This window comes from Nipponia nippon, unplaced genomic scaffold, assembly GCF_047370975.1.
Source record: "Nipponia nippon isolate SJK-2023a ecotype South Korea unplaced genomic scaffold, ASM4737097v1 scaffold_12, whole genome shotgun sequence".
In the NCBI taxonomy this organism is placed as follows: Eukaryota; Metazoa; Chordata; class Aves; order Pelecaniformes; family Threskiornithidae; genus Nipponia; species Nipponia nippon.
Genome location: NW_028262313.1, coordinates 5,599,796 through 5,619,701, shown reverse-complemented (window position 1 = coordinate 5,619,701; position 19,906 = coordinate 5,599,796). Strand labels below are relative to the sequence as shown.

Here is a 19,906-nt window from a genome sequence, read left to right as displayed (position 1 = left end):
TCCCCTCCCAGCTCCTGGTGCACCCCCAGCCTCCTCGCTGGTGGGGTGAGCAGCAGAAAAGGCCTTGACTCTGTGTCAGCACTGCTCAGCAGTAACTAAAACATCCTGGTGTTATCAACATTATTCTCATCCTAAATCCAAAACACAGCACTATACCAACTACTAGGGAGAAAATTAACTCTATCCCAGCTGAAACCAGGACACTGTCACATAGGGCAATAGCAAGAGATCAAATAAACCACTTCTCCGCTGCATTATATGTCCATATTTACTGTGGGATGTTTCTCAGATTCACCTTTATTCAAGCTCTCAACTTGGTAATTCAGGGACTTGCCCCTTCGTTGCTTCTAAAAAAAGTGCAAAGAGCCATGAATTCAGTCTTAATACAGCAGGCTTTGGAGAGTATCCAGCACAGAGAGCTGCAAGTTGCTTCTTGCCTGAACAAGCTACTGTGCGATGTCAAGACTAAAGTGACTCACAAAGCTTCCTTAGGGGTAGCATCTATACATGTGCACAGCATCATCCTCCTACTGGACCATCAACTAAGACTGAATGAGTAGGAAAGAGAAAACGATGATGATGGCACTGCAGTGCACTCCACAGATACAGTTACTCCAACCAGCACTAACTGCTCTTGTTCTACCTATGAAGGACTGGACTGTTTTAAGCCCCCATCACTTTCAAGGTAAACGAGGGTCAGGTAGCCTTTGCTGATTCTCTGTTCTCCAAGGTCTGGTGGCATTAATAATACGCTTCTACCACAGAACTCGCATGTGATGACCCAGCAGTGTTTCTCTGAAGCTATTCTCAAAAAAAAGAATGCTTTCTATTATAACAACTTACTTACTTAGCATGTCCTGCAAATTTGCCTTCAGGCAAGTCCTGAGGACCACTGGGAAGTTTGTACCAGAATACTATAATCAGATTTTTAAGTGATTTTAAATGTTGATACGTAATATATGATTTAAACATGATAACCACAGAAAGCATGATTTCAAATGCTGACCATTATTAGTGTATATTAAATGAGATGCTTCAAATGGAAGTAATAACAGTACTTAGAGACAATTTTCTGAACCAATAAAGTTTCAGTTCCAGCAAACACAGAACTGCGATGTTTGCAGGCACACTGGTAGACTGTGAAATTTAGCTAAAGGAACAGCTAAGTGCCATATGATACTACTTTTCAATGCCATCCATACGTTTCTCAGTCTGCCTAAACTTGTTTCATTTCTTTTAATATTCTTACAACTCTTCAACTAGCTGTTAGCTACTAATGCTTCCCATTGTTTTTTCAAGTCAGCAGCTCAGAAGAGAACAGCTGTATTTACCTTCTTTTGTTCTTTTTAATCTGTGTTGATTACAGAGTAAGTGCCTAACATTTCACTCTTGTTTCTTTATTCAGAATTACTAACAATCTCCCAGCTTTAAAAACATAACTACATAATTACTCCAGTATCCTAATAATGCCAGAACATAGCTACCACTTTAAATCGTGTTCTTATACCTCCTTCTGCCAGAAAAAACCACATGGTACGGTTATTCCTACAATGTAAAAATTGCTTTATAGGTGAAGACACTATGAAGTCAGTTCCAACACTACAATGTACAAAAACATCCTCAGGGCACAAGTGACTGACAAAGAGGATCAGGTGGCATGAAAGGACAACATGTCTTTTGTAGTGGCAACATCTTCTGTGTGGGCATCGAGGCTTAGATCTCCTGAGGAACATGAGTGCCATGCTGTAGCAATTCTCAGACACAGCAGATGCACACAGATGTACAAATTTCTCATAACAAAATATATGACAAAGCGTTCAAATAATCAGGCAGTTTCAGTTCACTGTAGATTTTACCAAGCAAAGGACCAAATGTCAGCAACACTATCATCAGTACAACTCCCGCTAGGATCTGCAAAGAAAAAAGGATGCCAGCATCTGAGGTCTACCATGGAACAGCCACGCTCTGTGTGTATTCATCGTTATTGACCTTCCTGTTGATGTATACGGGGAAAAAAAATAGAAAGATTAATTGAATCCTTTTCTGAAATGTAATCATATTCATAATCAGGTATTTAGATGAAAATTATTGTAAATATCAACTGGGCTTGAGAGGAAATAGAAATGGATAAGGTTTAGGCTCAAATTTTATAAACAGGCAAAGTAAAACTGTTGTAACACCAGTGAGAAATTTGAGGCAAGTAACATAAGAACCCAAGAGTACTCTTTTTATATTTAACAAACTAAATGAATGCTTTTGTTGTTGCTGACAAGGCACACATGCACACAAATGTCCAGGCAGAGTCAGGGCAATGACATGGATGGGCAAGAGCCTAGGAACAGCTATAGCCAAACATCCTCCCCTCGTTTTCCTGTGCTCCTGTAGAAGGGCTGGCCACAGTCTTACCCCTTGGGCTCTGCAAGGACACAGTCACATTCAAAGGCTCTGGACAAGATATTGACTCAACCTTTGTTCTTATCAAACAATATAGACAAATAATTGACGATAAAACCTGCATTATGTTCAGAGTGTAAAAACAAAAACTACCTTCTCTCTAAATACATCTTACATATGGGAAAACTGGAATCAAGTCCTACTTTCACAAGTAAAACAGGCAAACATAATTGTACAAATGCTTTTGCAAGGTGTTGTGAAATAAACACACATCTATGTAACACTTTTAGCATCTCAGGTAATTTTGCTAGTGTGGAACTCCTCAGCCCTATTTCTAATTTTAAGGAGCTCTCAAAGTTCAAGACAGCTCAGAAAAATTATAATTTCAAAAGTAAAATGTGTCTTAAAAGCAAAAAGACCAGATGAAGCTATAATTACTGTATATGCTGACTGTAGCAGCACTGAAGTCTGCATTTTATTGCTTTGGCTCTGATCAAATGCATGCAATCAATGCGAATTATTACAAAAGAGTTAGGAGATAATTTTGAAAATATGTCAAAAATGCAAAAATGTGAAAGTTAGATGAAGTTGAGATGGCTGTATTGATTTTGAAAAGGTTTGTAAGTTACAGAAATATCACCCTGTTTCAAAGTAGATCTCAAATCTTTTTAAGCAAGCTCTAATATTATACAGTTCCCAGTGCTGCATTTCCAGCTGTGAGCAGACTTACTCTTAACTCTTAACCTGCCTGTATGATTGCCGGTTTTTGAAAGTGGGAATGAGGTCCTGTGTAATTAATGCAAGCCCACTTGCTTTACGGCCACGCTCTTTTGGAAGCCTTCTAAACCAGTTTATCAAGAAACATAAGCACAGCCTCAGTAGCAAGTTATCACCCAATATTGTTATTTTATTTCTAATGCATACTGACATTGGAAAGAAGGTATTCTCCTAAACCTAGATTATGACTACCACAGCAATAGCCACCCAGTCTGTGACCTAACCAATGTGTTATTTTGTTTTTCAAAGGTTCATGCCAACTTTTTATTTTAGTTTGTCTGCCTGAACAAAATCTCTGTATCAGGCTCAAATCTTATGCAAACCTAATTAAAAACATCAGTTTCATTCAGGTTCACACACAACTAAGCTTTAGTAAGTCTTGCAACAGATCAAATCTACATTTTGAATTTTCAGTGAGATCCAAAGAGAACTAAATATTGTGTCTAGCTTTCAGAGGAAGCATTTAATAAACTCTAGTTCCTGTGCTTATACCTACGTTAAAGATGTATGATAGTCACAGGAATTTTGAATCAATAGAGTCAGAAATAGAATAAACCAGAGAATTTCCAAGTGAAACTCAAGTATATGCATGCATAGATGTAATCTTACCAACATCCTTGTTTCTTTTGGCTATTATTGTAAAATACTCCATGGGTATTGACCTAGGCTGAAGAATGTAATTTTCTGTACTCTGATGTTCTCACCCTGAGCCTTCAACGTTTCACAGGAATCAGGGAGGTTCATGTGAAAGTGCTCTAAATATTCCAAAATTTACCTAAACAGTGAAGAACTGTAGCATGTCAAAATTCATAGTGACATTAAACAAATAAATATACAAAAATGCAATTATCCTCACAAGAAAAATGGCAATCTCAGCTTAATTGTAAGATAAAATTTATCTGACCTTGTTCCCAATTGTTTATGCCAGATCATTCAGAAATCAGTCATACTTTGTTCTTAAATACATTGACAATAGACAATTTTAGGAACAATTCCTCAATCTTCTCTCAGATAAACCTATTTCAGAAGTGATAACATCAAACAGAACATTAATAGAGTGAAATAGGATTAATGACACTGAGGCTGATTGGTATTTGCAAGGAGTGAAATATTTTAGTTACCATATGACTGTGGTTGGCAATTTGGGTAATGCTGAGCCTCCTGGCTTCTGCAAGAAAACTTTCTCAGACCAAGAGAGTTCTAGCTTTCTTCCCCCTCACACCTTTATGTTATACTAGAAGAGGAACAACATTGTAAAGAATAGGTGTCATTTTCCACTTCACCTTCAACAATTGCCTGTCTTCCAAGAATTTCCCTAACTTGTAGGAGTTATCAGATCATCCATTTCAGCCTACCTTCAGTACCTTTAAATTGCATAACCGAGAATCAAGAATCAAGGTCCAGAAGATCAGTAGTATAATAGTTGACTATTTGATGATTACATTGGCTCAGAGAATAAATTTGAACTGTTAGAAACATTTAAAATACACTGAAGCTATATAGGTAGAGTGAACATAATTTTTCAAAAAGGTAAATACATTGCTAACATATTATTTGAAATTTAAATGTTTGAATATTAAATTCCTTCCTTTTTCAGTAAACAGATTAGAGTGCTATTATTATTAAAGAGAATTCAATCATTATTAAAAAATATTACAGGTAATTAGAAAAGACATTAAATGTAAAGACGAACTCATCTTCAAAAGAATAATATTTTTCCTATGTGTTTAAACTATGCCTTTATTTCTATTAACGAGGTGCATAATAATGACTCTGGCCATTTGAAAAGCTAAAAGTCTGTAATTGAACAATTATTAGTGTCACACTGCCTAAGGGCACTATTTGTCAAGAGATTTATATGATGGGCAATTATACTCACTCAGCCTTGAAGGATAGATAATATTATCTTCTGATGGAAACAAATTATTCTTTATGTTTAATTTTTTTAAAAAAATTTAGAAGTTTATCTTCTCTATTTTATTATTTAGACCTTCCATACCAGAGCCTTTGAGAATACCTTTTTTCCCCACTATAAAGCATTATCAATTTCACTAGGGTACAGCATGGAAAAATTGCCAGTGTCAATTCATTACGTTAATTACCCCACCAAAGGAAAAAAAAAATAGGGGATTTCTTTAATTCATGTCTTTGGCCTATTACGTTTCGGTTAACTTTCATAATGTATACAATTGCATACATAATCTCTACTGAAAGGCAGAAGAAGCTTAATGAACACAGAAAAGTTCTTCAAAACTTTGCACATATTTAATTACAAACTCATTTATTCTTTATGACTTAAATGAATCTTTAACAGAATGTCATGCTAAAAAAAAAGCAGACATCCAAGTCCTTGACCATTCTTTCCTAACTGCTTTTCAAGTTCTCAAGAAGTGTAGAGATACCCCCCACCCCCTCCTCCATAGATAGGTAGGCTTATCTCCCATAAATTTATAAAAAAAAAAAAAACAAAACAAAGAAACAAAAAAAGAAAGAAAAAAAAAAGATAAAAGAAAAGCCTTGTAACCGTCTCAAATAAGAAAGACTGTGGGTGGGCTCTCAAAGCATTACATGTTTTGTGAGGTCCAAATCCTAAAGCAGGTTAAAAAGAGCTTTAAAAATATAATAACTTCCAAATGCAGAGGATTTTTCTTTTGGTTTTCTGTTGATTTTTCAACTGAGACTAACTAAACTCAAGGAGCCTGATTAGGCTGTGATTTGAAGGAGAAACATTTAAGTAAAGGAGCTTCAAACCCTGGCAGGACACTGATCCAGAGCCTGATGGATATTACAAAGTAACAAAGGCATATAGGTATATTTTTTTCCTCTATCTACCTAAAGTGTAGCGTGATTAGTTCTGGAACCATTCATTAAGCCTTCACATTGTGTGCTTTAACTACTGCCTGTCCCTGGAGAGGTGAACTGCAAACTGGCAATCTTGCAATAGATTTTTAGATCAGAGAGGTCCGTATGTCTCCTTAAAACATTTCCAACACAGATAATCAACTTAGAACTTACATGGAAAGCCAAAAAACAACAGTCTGTCACAATGAGAGCAGAGAGATCTACAGCATTACAAACATTGTGTGTTTTACTGTAGAGAAAATAAAAATCACAATGTAATCAGCCCAGCCATCCTTTTGTAGTAGATAGGGCAGTATACTAGCAGTGCGCTGGCAAGTACTAGCATTATTTATGGTAATCATGAGCTAGATATAATAAGGAAATGAAATTATTTGTTACATCAGGATTACTATGACTGTGCACGTTCACAAGCAGATAGGAAAATCACTAGCCATATATTAAGAAGCAGGACTGAAGTCCCGTTTCATGCATAAAAAGAAATCTTTTCCAGGAAGGATCTGGGATCTGCCACTCATTATCTTTGGCCACTGAAAAGAATTAAGAACCAAGGCTGTAAGTTCTGTTTTTGGAAGACTTACTCCACATGCTTCACTGACACACTGCTATTATCAAAGTCTGAAATGCTCTTCACTGTTATTATTTGTGTTAAATAAAACACTGTGGTAAACAATTCTTTTCACAAATTCTGTTTCTGTCAGCTCAACCATTATTGTTTTCTTCTTGTCAGTTTCAGCAAATAGCCTACTAAAAAGCTATCTGCAACTTAATTAAAATACACACTATTAATGTCATGTTTATATGGAAAATCTTTGGCAAAATAAGCAGCCTCTAGCTTTTGAAGCAATCGCAATTAAGTCTGTCAATATGTACTAGTCGCTGAAATACATGACGAAAACAAGACTAAGTGAAGCAATTTGACCTGCGTCAACCACCTCCACATAAAATAGCATTTCACAGAACATTTGATCCAGAAAACTATCCATGGATCAATTATAAGAAACTGTCAGTTGTGCAACATAACGTATAACTGAAAGCGCTAGATAATTTAAAGCCAATTTTCGTTAAACAAAATGGGTAAAATCCTCTCTCAATTTGGATACATGGGAACTTTACCACTAATTTCAATAAAACCATAATTTATTGGTAGTACAGAAGAAGTAATCCTAATTTAACTACAGCATAAACAGTGGCTGCTCCAAAAATATCCAGCCAGATGAAAGCATCCCAAATTCCAAGGCTAATCTTTTGAAAGGTCTGTTGGTGTTGTGGGTTCCCCTGCTGTCACCCCTCAGTTTCATGACTGCTTGCTCTAGTTTGATCAGTAGAAAGCTCAGCCTTTTCCCCCGGATGTCAAACACCACCACAGTTCTTATATGACCTTCTGCCTCTGAATCACCGTAAGGGGCTGTGAAAACTTCTATTGAATAAACTTTCCATTTCAGTAAGATTACATCTTCAGGAGTACTCTATGTATTATATAGAACTATTTTTTTTTTTTTTTTTTGCAAAAACTTACCGTTTAATTTCTTTTCATGTTTGGCCATGAAAAATATAACCCCATCGTTCTTTCCTTTCAAATATTTTAAAATAACATATAGGTTTAAAGAAACAGGTATGAAATTGCCAAAAACCCCAAATTAATTTGCAACTCTCTTAACTTCTTGTAGTTACCAGTAACAAATGTGAAACTTGATTGAAAATCCTTTCTTGTTGTTGTTTCCTTACCGGCACATTTGACAGCACACTGTGCCTAACATACATTTGTACTTCCCTTCACATGGAAGGGAAGCTTGAGGAGGTGAGATGGAGCAAAGGCTCAGGAGGGTTTCTCTCCATTTGGAAAGTGGCAGGTGGGGAATTCAGAAGCTGAGAGGCTATGTATGCCACAGCACTGGGGAAGATACAGAAAAGTGCGTGTGCTCAGACAGCTGGTGTGGAACAAATTCAAGAAGCAGATTCAAGTGGTGGACTTCTAAGCATGTTTGATTTCAACAGATGTTAGAGCCCTAAAAACCAGGGATCTTTTTCTTCTAGCTTGAAAATACCTCTGAAATGTTATCCAATAGGAAACTTCTCTAATATAACTATACATTATACACACACACACAAATATATAAAAGCATCAACCTATCAGTATAAACATTATCAACATGAACAGGCCAATCAGTGCCACTCTTCTGGGAACTGTGCATCTCACAGCAGTTCTGCCATTTGCAAGTTTGGCTTTTTCTCCTTTTCTCTAGCAAAACTAGATGAGAAGACATATCAAGGTTTGATTCACTCAGTGAGTGAATGAATGAGGTTAGGAATGAAAAAATCTTCAGAACATACTGCCCAACCCCCTACAAAGTGGGGTCACGTTAAGAGGGGCAGGTGCGCATAGGCGTACATGATGGGAAATGACCAGAGAGACAGGAAGAGAAGAAGAGATGAGGTGGTAGTTAATAGACTAGTATTTTAAAGGTCCCAGTAGATAGCACCACCTGTAGCACAGATGAGGTTATCAGGCACATCTGAAGCAGAGGTTACTGTGAAAGGGGGAGGTTGCAGAACTGCCCTGTAAGCTCATGAAACAGAAGTACAATGGCAAGGTAACACGAGCACAGTCAGATGTGCAGCAGTCCTGCTGAATGCATGTATCTGACAGGTCTATGAAAAAGAACAGTTTTTCTTCATCCTCGTCTTTGTGAATACCAACATCTAGCTTTATGTTTCTGAACTTCATAAAAGAGTAAATGTTATTAAAAGTGTAATTATTACACAATTTAGACTGACTAAAGTGTTAAACCACTGGCAGAAAGGCATTTAAATAGAACATTTTAGAAGCAGATCCAGTGTTTCAATTTTTTATAAACAGTGTTTGAAACCTGGCATTTACTATTAAGTTTTTGTTATTTTGAATTCCCATACTGATCCAGGAGAAACACCAAAGCATCCACTATTCTCTGGGATGAAAATCCCAAGTTAATTGGCTCCTTTGTTAATACATATATATCACAATAACCAGACTGGGAAGAAATCTAGATTGCCTACTAAAATTTTACATTATTTAATATTTGTATCTCACTGTTACTCCACATATCTACCAACACAGGATGGAGAAGAGACCTATCACTTATAGTGACCAATTACACCTTTACTCACCACCATCCCTTTAATAAGATGTAAAAAAAAAAAACATTTATATTTAAGGCAATTATCAATTCTTGAGCAAAATAATTGTAGAAATTTTTTGTACCCTCAAATAAAAAACTTATTGCTATCCAACATGTTTGAGGTGAATGTGAGATCAGAAGCAGACAACTGCATCCAACCTCAATAAACAGCCACATTAGCAGGATGTTTCCAATAAAGATAATCAAAACTGTGATCATTTAAACAGTGTCAAAAAATAAGATGCAGAATTTTGTATCCAGTGAAATGACTTGTGATTCCATTAGCACTCTTGTTTCAAATATTTTCAGACTCAAGCCCTGCCTAGACTATAATTTCCATTAATGCTATCTGTGATGCACACCTGTGGCAACTGCAGGTCCCAGTTTTCCTGATATAGATATAGCCAGATGCAAAATGATAATGACATGCCAGGTGCCTTCTATAACAACAGACATGCAGAAGTTTTGAGAAACTGTGAATGCAATGAAATGTAAGAAAACTTAGGAAAGTCATACTCTCTTCACAGCAGCAAATAACATGAATTTGGATTTCCTGACTTATGAATGTTCAGGAATGAGCAAAATATCCACAAAACCCTGCCTTATGAAACAAACCCGAAGAAGCTCAAAATACACGTTTTGACTAAATTTTTTCTTCAAGAACAAACTCTTGCAGCACATTAGATGAAATTCTAGACCCAGTGAATACAATGACATAACTTCTACTGATTTCGACAGAGTCACAATTTCCTCTCGGGGCCACTCACCTCACCAGGGTCCCTGTTGTGCATTCCACGAGCTACTAATAGTGTACGTGACTGTTCAGAGGCATAAGAGATGTAAGATGGACTTTTCAGAGAGCAAAAATGTGGAATAAGACATTATTTACCTCACAAAATGTAACGTAATTCAATTATGTTTTAAATATACTAATTTAATAAATGTTCAAGCACCATTGATGATATGATATAATGTCCTATATTTGCAAATACGGGATAGGATTATGGGATTATAAAAAGCAAATACCCCAGATGACTCTAAGATAGAATCAGTGCTATATTCACAGTTGTAATACTGTTCAATGCTCTTTGATAATATGAACAAGACAGCAGACCATTTTATAATGAAAAATAAGGTGATCTCTGTGAAAGAAGGGATGATTACAAAAACAACTTCTAAAATTTGCTAGTTTATGTCCTTTAATTATGCTTTGTCTTTATACTCAGACATGGGAACAAGAATCACTTGGTAATGTGGAAACAAATGTATTTGCAAGGTGAGGGGTGCAACATGAATGTGGATAATACAAAAAACGAACAGAGATTAAGGTAAATAAGAACAGAAAATTAATCCTATGTTAACTGCAGATGATTAAGTTTATCAATGTAAGTCCTAAGATGTTACCAGAGAACAATTTCAAGCAGCAAGTAGACAAACGACTAATGCCACATTCTCCAACTTCTACTGGCCAAGCATAGGCCAATACTATTAAAATAACAGTAAATTAATTACGACAATTTCTATAAATTTGAGCACTGTAAAATGTAAGAGTTCAGCCCACAAAATACATCTTGCTAGGGCCTATTTTTCACTAACAAAATGTTGCATTGCAAATAACTAATGGATATTTATATACAACAAAGCACAAACAAAGGTTTCTCGCTCTATCCTCTGTTAGGAATTCCATTTAACTGTAAAAGTCATTAAAAAAACAACCTCAAAATTATTGAAATTGCCTAGGTAAATAAAGTCATCATAAATCAGAACAAAATGACATATTCAAGCACACACTAAAATTATTATCCAAGAACAATTCCAACAAGCTGCTTCTGATTACTGTAGTACCCACTTAGGAAAAGTCTAGGTAAAATCAGAACTGCTGAGAATGAAAAGCTCCTTTGCCTGCAACTTGCAAAAGCTGGTATTGACCAAAGTGCTTCATTCCCCAAACACAAGTTCAGTAGAAACTTAGAAAGAATCCTTAAAAACTACCTTCAGATCTCTCTGGTTTGGTGGGGTTTTTTGTTGGGTTGTTTTGTTTTTTTTTTCCATCAGATCGCCTGGTTACAGATGTCCAATAGTAAAATACATGTTACAATTTTAAAGTTTCATTTTCAGTGGTAAGAAAAAGTAGAAAAGCTTTCAGGAGAAATAAAGTATTTCACTGTTTTATTAAATGCTCTTTTCAAAGACACTTTCACAGGAAAGCAAATTCCAAAATGTTTTCATGCCTTGAAAAACCTATATTAAACATTTTTCACTCTGCCAGAGGAGCAATGCAGATAACATATATCTTAAAGAATATCTGAATGGCCAGACATTCACATTTGCTGAAGTACGTACTATTGTCTGTTGGAGCAAAATATACTTTTTTTCACAACCTGAAAATGTTTACATCTCCTCCCAATAATGAATTAGTGCAACAAATGCTTCTTACAGAATAAAATATAATCTTAATATTTCCCAGAAGGAAGACAGGAAAATTATAGGCATTACAATATTTCAGACCAAGGAATGATTTGACTGAAGCAGCATTTGAGACGCGAACACTGCCTCATCTCTCTGAGCTATAGGTCTACTTCTATTTTTGTGCTAAAGTTCTAAGCTACCAATAGTCATAAAGCCCATCCTAACACAAAGCTATGAAATTACACTAAGAAACTTTTCAGAAGTGCTAGTCTCATAATCCAGTGAAAAAATGAAGTAGAAACATTTTATAATGCTAAGTACATAGAGCCCAAATGTAGGCAGATAAATTAGTCTATTCACATACACACATATATAAAGTAGTATCTACCTCAGTGTCACTCTAACAATGAAAGCAAGAAACATGAAGTATAAAAAAAAAACCCTCAGTGCAGTAATAAGCATGCTGAAAAGAAAGGAAAAGCTAAAAGGACTAAAACTATAAAAAAAACCCAAACCAAAAAAAAAAAAACCCAAACAAACAAAAAAAAAAAACAAACAGAAAAATAGCCCCAGACCTCCTCAAACACACAGAGAATGGTCAGGCTTAATATACCTGTATGATTGCTCAGGGTAGCTCAGTGTGCCAGGTGCTGTACAAAGCCCAACGAGACAATATCCCTGCTTGCTGAATTATCCTCATCGCTCAGAAGGTACAAGCTGTGTTTTACTTGGTATGACAATGTTTCTTCAGTAAGGAGCCATAGAATGGCTAGTAAGCAGTTTCAATGGTAATCGTAGCAACTCTTTTGAATTAATTTTTGGATTATGCTTCAACCTAAATCCACTAGTAATTCTTTACACCTTAAGGTTCAAAAAGAATTCAATGATAAGCTTTCAAGTATCCTTGAATAAACTCAATTTCTTCTTCGTCTCAAATTTATCAGTCTGCTTTGGGTTCTTCACAAGATACAAAGTATCTTGTGTGATAATTTCATCTGGTCTATGCAAATTTAATGTATTCTCATGCTTCTGTAAGCATTTCACATCCCTTTTGCCCAGTAAACAACTCAACAGGGCTAGGGTAGAATGGGATCAAACATATTGTGTGCTGACAAGTACACAATTGTAATCTTTTGAAAAATATGGTATTTATTGAATAAAGAACCTGAAATGTAATCCTTCCTTACAAGTGGAAAAGAGTGAGCAAGATTTGTTCTGCATTATCTGAGATGTACTTATAAGCCTCCGGAAATATCTAGAATAGGGACAACCTGAAAACTTTGAGGCTCAAACAAGGATACTCACATTATGGTGACTGACAAGAGAAACTGGTGCTATGAAGAGAGGCTTCAGGCTAGAGAAGATAGGCTGCAAGAGAAGAAAACTAAACTCAGATTAAGTTGATACACCGGACATCTTTAACTAGTGAGATATTTTTCAAACTTCTTCATAAATAGGTGGTTATTCAAAAAAGGACAGAGTTGTCAGTGGAATTCCAGACATTCTAGATCATGTACTATATAAATGACAGCTTTTATAAATCAGGATAGGCAGGGCTAAATCTGGATTGTTTTTCTATTTAACTCTCTGATGTGACTGACCTTTAGATTAAATTTGCTGGAATAGATTTCCCATTAATATTAAATGACAGAAAAAAATGTACCTCTGAACTCCAGACTTAGATTTCCTTGGGCTCGATTATTTCTGTGCTCCAATTATTTACTTAGCCTAATGATATAAAGATACCCAAACCAATATCATGGCCAGCCTACCAATTTCAAAACTGACTGAATTTGAATTACTTTAAACATAGAATCGTTAAGATTGGAAAGGACCTCTAAGATCATTGAGCACAACCTGTTAAACGTAACAGTACTCTGATACAGAGACAAAAAACCTCATTCATTTCTCATCATTAGTTCAAATAATTTCCTTCCTGTTTTATCTGCAAATTATTGAGTGTGTTTTCTAGTCCTGAAGAAGGTTCCTCTCCTTGTTACCAGAGGTAAACAAGTAGATGCGTGAGTAGCAGAACTAATGAAGCCTGGTTTCCAAATCTCCCTGTGAAGTTTCTGACGTTTAATAAAAGGAAAACTAATTAGCTTTGGGGTTAATAAGCCAGGATATTAATAGGGTCTTTCTCCTCCATCCAGAAACCTGTATTCAGAACTTAACACTTTGATACTTCCAAGCCTCTGCCTTATAAAAAAAATCAGCCAACCAGTCAAAGAACCAGATACATATGGTGTGATTGAAAAGCTCTAGTTTTTGGGAAGCAGTGATAAAAATAAAAAAATCTTTCTTTCTTTCTTTCATAGCAGGAAAAAAAAAAGTATCTCATCAACTGCATAAGTAATATTGAAGACAAAACATGTTATTAGATGTTCTCCAGCAAAACATTCACAGCCCTTGTCACACACTTCCTCTTACCAAATAAATATACCTGTGATCAGTGTGATGGAGGACAGCATGATACTGCTTCAGAGGCAAGTCCTAACACTGCAACCAGTACTCCCTTAGACTTTTCATCCCACAGAAGTCAGCAGAGTGAGCTTACAGAAAGAAAGGTTGCCAACAAAATGCTCATGAGCACATGTAGAGAAATCACTACAGCTGAAATAACTGCTTAGATGCATGCTGGGGAAGCATTCACACAGCCTGTCATTAGCAGGAGGACAATGCTGGCAGAAGGACCAGCTGTGTATATTTGAAAGCTGTATCACTGGCCAAATCTGAGCACCCTGCCAGTAATGCTTGCATGCCAGTTTCTCTAGTACCTGAGAAACTTCCAGCCTCTGTGGCATTTTAATGCATATTTAGATGACACACGCAAACCAAAATCCAAAACTTTACAGAAGTCAGGAGTCTGAATTTCACAATCAACATGGCATACAAAGTATATGCAAAAATGCACACAAATAAAAGATTTTATACTGAATTTCCCTAAAAATATCCATTGGTTCATTCTGTTGTACAGAAATGAAAAGTTAATCCTCCCAAATCTGTAAGATATTTATCCTGGTCATTTTATTGAAAAGAAACATGAATTAAAGAACAGGTCAGCTCAATTGCTCATCTTGACAGAAACTCTGGGTCAGGAAAAACTTTGGGTAGGGAAAAAAAGAATATAGCTCATTCAGCATCTAATCAGTAGCCCCAAACTGACACCCTAATTCCTTAAGAAAAAAAATATAAGTACAGAATGTTGCATACTTATTTCAACAATACCCTTGTCTCAGTATCAATATATTAGCTCTAAAGTGGTATTTTAGAAATTATTTATACTGTCTTTTAAAAGAACAGGCTACACCTTATTACTTGCATACCAAAGCACTCTGCTTTGTATTTTCTGTACCTGGCAATAATCCTAGGACACAGAATTGTTCAAAAAATCCCTGGAAGCTAAATAGCTGTGTTTGAATTATCATTGTGTTTAGGTTTTGGTTAAGCAAATGAATTTCATAAAAACCCTAAACCAATTGATTTTGCCCCTTTAGAAATCGGTCAAAGAATGCATTTTTATGGTGGACCTAAGGCACTGAATCACTATTACAGAACCGAGCAAGCATCAAAACGTTCACAGCACCACAAGCTATTTTCTTCTTTGCTTCTGATTCCTAGACAGTTATTACTTTTGACAAAGAATTACAGAGAAATATTCCTCTAGGTTTTTGAAAGTAAGGAGACATTAATTATTAATAGAATTTTTTACCTTGGAAAGAATGTTGTGTCAGAAAGTACCATTCAGGGAGCTTGGGAGGAGATGAGAGACAGGCAGACTGCTGGACTTCATGTATGTTGTATCAGAGGTTTTAAAGATCAGCCAGTTTTATTTTTTTAATTCATTATTTCAACTTTTTTAACTTTTGTAGTGACTGCTGATGAACTTCACGTATTTTCATTGTGCAAGTAATCTACAGAAATTGTTGGCTGAAAAACTTGCTCTGTTACAGGCACATAAGCTTGTACCTTCACAGTGGAATACATATGTGTATGCACACTATTATACTTTTTTCTATTTTGTAGCATGCAGCAGATAAAAAAATAATTCAATTGAAATTTTGTAGATTACGTGCCAAATTATTTAATTATTTATCTTATTTTAATTTCTAAACTGTCTGAAAACAATAAGAACTTAAAGCTATACATACATGTTTCAAGTATTTGGTAATATACTTTTTTCCCTTACTATTATTGCCAAAGGTTAGTGGTAAAAAAACCAACCAACCAACCAACCTAGGAGAGGCATCACTTCAGCTGACTGCTAGATGGGCTAGTCCAAATACCTGTTCCCCAAAATGGCATTAAATTTAGTTGATTCACTTAGACTATGCAACAATGATTTTGATAGAGGAGGCATGAGCCAAAACTAAGTAATCTGAGAAAACATCAGGTTCTTTTACAAGAATAAATTGTAGACTGATACATAATACCTCAAGATTTGATGGCAAATTTTACTCACAATAAGTGTAGCTATTGGATCATTTACGTGATTGATACTGAAAAATGGAACCACCTGCACTTGGGATGAATGTACGAGTCTCATTCTAAATAGGTTAATGGACCTGTTCTTTGAAAGTTAGTTAATAACACTGTCAAAAAATCATACTCTAAATTCACAGTATTGTTTTCCAGCTGTTGCTGGTAAACAGCTTAGGAAAACTGTTTTACTTTCTCTAAGTGGGTGTTTTCATGTATTAAAAACAAACAAACAAACAAACAAACAAACAAACATTAAAATAAAATGCCTTACATTCCTTATAGCCCTTAGAATCATAGAATCATTTAGGTTGGAAAAGATCTTTAAGATCATCACGTCCAGCCATTAACCTAGCACTGCCAAGTCCAGCCTTATAAGGACTTGGCTTCTTCGTTTTTTGTAATCTGGGGAAATTTCATGTTCATAACATAACAGGTACCTTCACATCAATCTCCTATTAGAAATTAGACTTTGATTTGATTCGTGTGATTTCAAATCAGCGTACTCTTCAATGTAAGACAATGTTGGGATGGGTTTTCCTCTGCTATATCCATTTCTATAGTGTGGGCTTTCACTATGCTTGGTTACACAAATCAGGAGCTCTGTACCCCATATCAAAACAGTTTATGCAAAGAAATAAGAAATAACTTCTCAGGATTTTGAAAGCTATTTATAGATGCACAAGGCTGTCAGATGTCTCATCATAATGAATATGATTATGATTCTGCCTCTCTTTTTCCATCACTTCATGACAGAAAGAAACTGAATATCATAAAAAAGAAGACCTCAATATATTGAGCTTATCATTTACAGGTATACAGATTTATGCAGTAATGCCATAAAACTGAAACCCTTATTTTACCCTTGAAATGTGCTTTGATTCATCATACTACATTTCAGAAAAAAGTGAAACAACTGTTTAATCCAGTAGTTGTTCATATTACACTAAAGCACAGGAACATTTAATGTGTGCAGTAATGCTTATGACTGAGCACCACTTTACTAAATAAAGAAAGAAGGAGCACAAAATAATGTAAAGAGTAATAATAATAAAAAAAATTAACATTATATTTCCTTAATCTGTTTTTGCAGGGAGTGGGGAGTAAGGGTGGAAGGTCATTATAGATATATGGCCCAAAAATACAGTCAAAACTAGATTTTTAGATTGAGGTGATACTTTTTTATTAGACCAGCAGTTTTGGAAAAGCAGACAAAATTTCTGGCACACAAGTCCTTTTTCAAATCTGAAAGAAAAGGAGAAATTTATAAAGTGAACTGTAATTAAGACATTAAGAACAATGCTTGAGATTTCATTAGACATGTATTAGACTATCCAGGAGAAAAGGAAGGTGTACCTGGGGAGTCAGAGCGACTCAGTAAGGAGGAGAGGTGAGAGGTGGCTGCCTTCCAGGGGAAAGAGCTACATGTAATTTATAACTTGAGGAACACCGTGACATTAATGGGGGGGGGGCTGGGGGTGGAACAGGACCTGCAGGTTATAATGGAACAGAAAAACAGTATCTCCAGTGAGTCCATTGGTTTTGGTATTTACTAAGTTATGAATTTGAGTTTCCAGACTTATCTTTCAGAAGTATTTTGTAGGTCATTCTTTAATTAAGTAAGAGCAGTTGCTTCCAACTTGAATTTTGCTTTGAAGTTTCCTGCTTCTGTTTCAGACCTAAAGAACTACTTATGTGCCTGAGAGCTTATCTGTTTTTTTCCAACTATACTTAGTCTAATTAAAGATGTTACCCCTACCTGTAAACCTTCTCTTAATTAGCAACTTCATGGATTTGCTGATGGCAAGTGCAAGAGTGGATCACTCCACTGCTATCAAACCAATAGGGAATTAAACTAAGCATGCTGAAATGTCATTTCATCATTAAAAAAAATGCAGTAACACCTTTTCCTCTCTAACAAAACTATGGCTGCAAAATGCAGCCCTCCAAGAATAGAATGTTCTTTTTCAGGTATAAGAGAAGAGCTGTCTCATGCTGTAGTGGTTGCTGAACAACAAAATTGTGCTTAAAAATCTCTTTCTGAGTTTCTCTGGTATGCAGGTGTCACAAAGGAAAAGGAGAGATAGAAGAATTGACACCTGGAAAGAGTTAAATCAAAGCTGAACTAATTGAAGAATAACATGTTGTTAGTGAAATGGAATAGGACATAAAATAGTAATGTTGTTGGAAGAGACAGAGGGAGAGTAAACATTGAATTGATTGGCATACTGTTGAAGAGCGTAGGTCTCCATGGTCAGTGCATATTCCCTACAGAACTTATATAGGAATGCCAATCAAAGAAAACATTTTCAGTCTCCTGGGATTTAAAAATTTCCATTGAAGTACCTATCTGCTCTCCCTTTTAAAGTCAAAGCCAGAAGACTCAAAGGGCAAAGTAAGCAGATGGGACATTGTGAGTGATGCAAGAAATAACTGGATTGTTTGTTGAAGCATTGTCCATACAACTAAGTTTAAAGATTTACACAGAATGTAATGTGATGGAAAGGCCATCGAGCTCACCTGACAAATTCTGCCATGAAAGAGAACCTTCTCCACCCACCTCCCAAGGGAAAAGGAAGAGCGAATAAATCTGATATATTAGAGAACAGCAATTTCATAATTTCATTTTAAATTTCCTATAGAAACTCTCAAACTTTCAGTGCTAGCATACCACTCTTGTTTTTACTACAAAGCAGGGGAGAAATACACAGGTGCTCCAAATCAGTTACGAAATTGCAAAATAACAGTGATATGAAACTTCATGTATATTTTGAAGTAGTTGTACAGAAGACACAATGTATCAAGGCTTTAGCTACTACTTTTTGTAGGGGGAAAAAAAAAACCCTGTTAAACAGTCAAACAATAGAAAGATAAATAAGTATATGTTCAAGGGCACAGAGTGCAGTCAGGCAGATAAAAAACTAAACTAAAACCCTTCTGCAAAATAAGCAAAACAGGTTTACAGAAAGACAGACATTACAGAGAAGACCAATAAAGCAGCTCACATTTCAGTGATGATCGTCTCTTACAGTGTGGCCTATTAAATCCGTTTGAATCCTTGCACACTATAATACGTGCACAGACCTCTTTCTCCCTGTTTCCAGAGCATGACTGCCTGGAGTTCAACAAGTCAAGTATTCATTGTAGTAATTTGGAAAAGTTATTACAAACCCCACCTCTGGAGTCATGGGCTCTGAGGACTTATGAAAAAACAGGCAATGTCCCTGTTTGGCACGGTGCAGAACAGCTTCCCTTGGCCACAGAGAGTATGCTGTAGGATGGCTTCTGACCTCATCTATCAGTATTGCTTCATCTCCTTCTACCCAATATGCTGGGTTTTTACTTATCTAAAACATGATGATTAGACAATCTGCCCACTAGTTCTTCATATTTTCAGATATTTTTAATCTTGCTGCCATATTTTATGGATCTAATCCTAAAAAAACATTACCCTTGCTGCCATTTCTTCTGCTAGTCTTTCTTCAATGAAACTTCTAAAAAACACTTCATTAACATGCTATTTGTGTATTATAGGCTCCACAATAGCTCATTCCAAAACAAAAACTCTGGATCCCAATATGCTATAATTTCTCTAACATTCAGATTCGGACAGCACAGTCTGGATACAAAATTCTTTCAATATTTATGGGGGTTCTGTAGGTTAATTTTCACTTAACAATAAACACATTGTAGTAAGCTTCTGAAATGGTTGAAGAGATTTGTATTGTAGACACCAGTGATTCCAGAATAAGGGCTGATAGTGTTTACCTAGAATAGTGTATGACAGTATTCTGTAAAAAGAGCAGGAAAAATAATATAATATGATTGTA

At 35.8% G+C, this 19,906-nt stretch overlaps 1 long non-coding RNA gene across 1 annotated transcript in view; it reads right to left on the bottom strand.

Annotated features, from left to right (window-relative positions):
• Positions 1-1,756: 1,756 nt before the first annotated feature.
• LOC148056662 (uncharacterized) overlaps positions 1,757-19,906 on the bottom strand; it is a 128,199-nt gene continuing 110,049 nt past the window's right edge. Inside the window, exons 2-3 of the long non-coding RNA XR_015702435.1 lie at positions 12,903-12,965; positions 1,757-1,993 (exon numbers count right to left, since the gene is read on the bottom strand). This is a non-coding gene — a long non-coding RNA (uncharacterized LOC148056662). The remainder of the gene's footprint in view (positions 1,994-12,902; positions 12,966-19,906) is intronic.